The following is a 4179-nucleotide window of genomic DNA, read 5'->3' as shown; positions in this document are numbered from 1 at the left end:
CTTTTGAGTTTTTTGTATTGAATCATAAGTATATATGAGCGAAACATATGCATAAGGCTTTTTTATTTTAAAATATTAATGGCCCTGATGAATTGGTGATCGGAGATATATTCAGAGGTGTTTGCATTACCATTTAAACAGTTTTGCATCAATGTTAGTTATTCCTCTTAAACGGATTTTTGCATAGCAGCATAACCACAGTGAAAATCGGAAAATTCGAAGTCTGTAACGAACTATAGTAGAATGTATACACTCTATGACATTCACCCTCTGTGAATCGTAATATACACAGGTACCATATCTCTGAATTTAACAAATTATTTGGTGATATTCTGTTGGCAGTGGTGCACAAATGACACTCACTCGTCAACAATGCATTCGGCTAAGACATAAATAGGTGACAGTTCAGCCAATGGCACTTCGTAGTGCACAGAGGCTACGACCAAAAACGTGGCCGATTTTTATATTTTTCCTTATAAGGCAATGTTATTGAATGTGCATTTTTTAAGTATATGTTAAAGTTCTATGATTCACAGCTACAATTGACAGTTAAGATTCACAGTAAGTTGGATTACAGGCGCAACAAAATGTGTTGCGATCACGATATTTAACTGGATAAAGTTTTTCCTTGGTAACGTCTGTGTTTCACGATGAGTATAATTTTGCATGGGGATGCGTCTTTGCTAATATATATGTGGAATATATGGATGATTTTGCTCGTCATTTGGTCATTTGGTGATGTGCCAGTGCAGACGTGTCCAGTCGCCTTATTCCACAGCATGTTTTCTAATAGGAGGGTTGAAGCAATTCCCTGAACAGCCTCTGCAGCCCTTGATATTGCGAACAATTGGGAAAAGCCCATCTGTGCTTCCTCGCACGATACAGAATCAGAACTTTTATTTATACAGAAGGAATCCGATGAGCTATAAAGCTCCATTTCACACATGTCCAGTGGGGGTGGGTAGCAACGTGACGACAAACAACGCATTCCGTTCCACGTGTAACGGAAAGCTCCCAGAATCTTTGGTTTGCATTGTCAAGGACCGCGAGTAAGTTTCATCGCTCGCCTTGCGTTTTTCACGTGGGGAGGAGGGTAGTTAAATACCCAGGTGATGTTTCGTTTTCTTTTTTTCCTTCATGTGCAAATTGGCAGCATGGGCACACCGCTGAAACGTTGATGAAAGGTGTCTTGTCTGCAGGTTATGTTTAATGGGGCGGGAGGGGGGTTCAACTGTGCTGCTGTTTTCTCTGTGTATAATACTGCATTGATTTAACCCGTCTTGACAAAGTCCTTGCGAGTCCCAAGTTTGTTGAAAAGTTTGCAATCCGGTATAGACGTTAGTGTGAATTTGAGCGTCACAAAATAAAACACTGCAAGTAACGTTGCCTTAGGTATACATTTGTGTGATAGGTAAACATGCGAGGTGTGCTCATTGGCCAAGACCTGTTATTGACGTTTGCCACGAGACCGATATGAAAGCACTCCTGGTTCCCTGTTTGGCCAATTGTCTTAGTAACACATTAATGAGGCGATAGAACAACATTTTCTATGTACATATAATTTGATAATAACTGCTTTGTAAGTGGTTTTACAAGCAAAGTAACAAAAAAAACTCCACATTCATCAATAGCCCTGCCATGAAGGGGAAGCTATCTAATAGGTGAAATTCTGGGCCATGACCCTTTTACGTACCACAAGGACACGTCTGAAATGGCGCATATTACATATATTTCCTTTTATACAAGGTAGTGTTATTAATGAATGTGATTTTTGTATGTACTGGATGTTTTAAAAAGCTAATAAGCATGTTACCACATGTTTTAAGTATTCTTCATGGTTCAACATGTTTAAGTATTCAAGACGTTAACCAACCACGCCATTTGTGATCTCTGTGCCATTCCTATGCGAAGTAATCTCTTGAGTAGTCGACATCGCTTGTACAACTATCAGTATGCCACCCACATGTCTTGATGGAAAGTTACGAGTTTTTAATCGTGTTATCATTCATACTCGTTTATTTTGGTTAGGCCACAATGAGTTTTAGAACTGGTGACTTACCTGTGAGCTGAAACAATAATTATTGGTCAGTTTAACACGTAGGCTTATTATTATTGGTGCGTTAAGCCCTTTGTACACGTGACAATTGAATGTTTGCCTGTGGGTGGTGGAAGCAGTTGGAAGCAGTCGCCTTCCAGCAACAACGGAGGGCAGAGGAGCGACGCTCACAACGAGCAGAGCGCCGCGCAGCTAAAATGCATCACGCTGGCCACAGTCGGGGGTACAGCTGGTGCATCTCACAGTCCTCAGTCAGCCAACCCATGGCACCTGGGTCTGTCCCGAGACCTGTCGGCGAACACGTCACGTGGCCTCAGTGCACCCAGCCTGGCACAGGTGCCGTGGTGACGTCACCGTCACTTAAGTGGCGAATATTGGTTTTGGTTATGCCACAAATATGGGAATATCATTGTGGCCTTAGCCAAAAATCAATTGAATCGAATTCACTGCAAAAAAAAGTTTTTAAGCACGAGTTCACTGTCAAGAACCCGATGAGCTGAGTTTGAGTTCCAGCCACAGCTGACATGAGTGGAGACTGAACCGGCCCTGGGTCACCCAATCACCTCCACTGCTTACCAGCTTGGTGAAGGATGTTCAATCAACCCCGATGACCAACATGGGTTGGGAAGGGCTTTATCCACCGGTCGAATGCCAAAAAGGTTTGTAAGTTAAGATAAGACCAAACAGTGACGTGTAATATGTCGATGTTTATGAATAATGACAAGATTACTGCACAGGATTTGAATTAAAACGTGTGTGCCAGAATGTTGGGTAACTCAGCTCAATTAGCTTCTAACAACACCGAAAAACTAATGTTTAGTATTGTACTTCGTTATTTTTTTTTATCCTGAAGCCTGCTTCTCGTTTGTATGGATACAACTATTTGGTGTGCCTTAAACGGTTACCCTGCAAAAATTTCGGATTGGTTTGCCGCTCCTGCCCATGACATGACCACCCAACAGTTTAATGTGCCATCTCTTTTTCATATAGCCCTCCAAAACGGCAGGCTTTCGATCTTCTGATCCACAGTTTATAATATTCAATGCAAACTTGTTTTCAATGTCAAAGCAGTCACAAGGCTAATGTAACGACTTGGTCCTTTCCAAATAAAAGCAAAAATACCCAGCGTGTACCATAATGCTGTCCTGTGGGAAAACAACAGTATACACACCGATGGGGGCAATTTATTTAGTCTGGTTTGACACTACTTTGGAAAGTCCTTACAAAAGAACTCGTGTCAGAAGAATACTACCTCCTACACGACCTCACTTGGTCCGTGTTACTGGTCAAACTTGAACCAGACTAACGTCCGCATTTGAAAAAAGCCCATTACTTTGAACCCCTTAGGGAACGGTTCTCTGCCTATTTATTGCAGCCACATCCGTGAAGGAACTTGGGTGGGAGGGGTGGGGAGGGGCTGGTCACCCCCGTGGTTCCCTTATAAAACTCAACGTTTAACCTACTCACGCCGGCTTGTGCCCGCCCTCAGTCGGGCATATTTGCAGAATACACCACGCTGCCGTTGACCCTGACCATTGACCGAGCAACCCAACGTTCCTACCAGTTCCCTCCGCAGGAATGTGTTAAGGTAGCCCTTACCGTATCTAAATGTAGTGTAGATGGTATGCAGTTTTTGTGTGAACAGTAAAGCCACTCAATGTATTCAATGCAATCCAATTCGACTGAAGAGTCAATGAAGAAGCCCAGGTATTTGTACTCGACTTGTTTGATTTGTTGTTCATCTAGACATTAAATCTGGGTTGGAAACGTGGCAGGATTTCGCTTGTTGGAGAAAAGCATTACTGTACTTTCTTTTGATTTGCGTTTCAAGCCAATTGAGGAAAATATGCCGTTGCTGTATGAGATCAAAATAACTTTGTGATTTAAGGCATAACTCTTGTTGAATTTCTAGCTATCGTTATTGCAGTATCCTCTGAAAGTTGACAGTATTAGGTTTTTCACGTACCATATTTTCAACTCAAAACATGCTACGAATATAACATTTCAGAAGATAGTGTATTCGTTTCATGTATGATCCGTTGTGGTTTTGCATGAGAATATCCAATTCAAGAGAGAGAATGTTCATATATGAGAGAACAGTTTTGTAGATGATAAACAAAGCA

This window comes from Lampetra planeri, chromosome 5, assembly GCF_965212315.1.
Source record: "Lampetra planeri chromosome 5, kcLamPlan1.2.h2, whole genome shotgun sequence".
NCBI lineage: Eukaryota > Metazoa > Chordata > Hyperoartia > Petromyzontiformes > Petromyzontidae > Lampetra > Lampetra planeri.
This window is presented reverse-complemented; position numbering follows the sequence as displayed.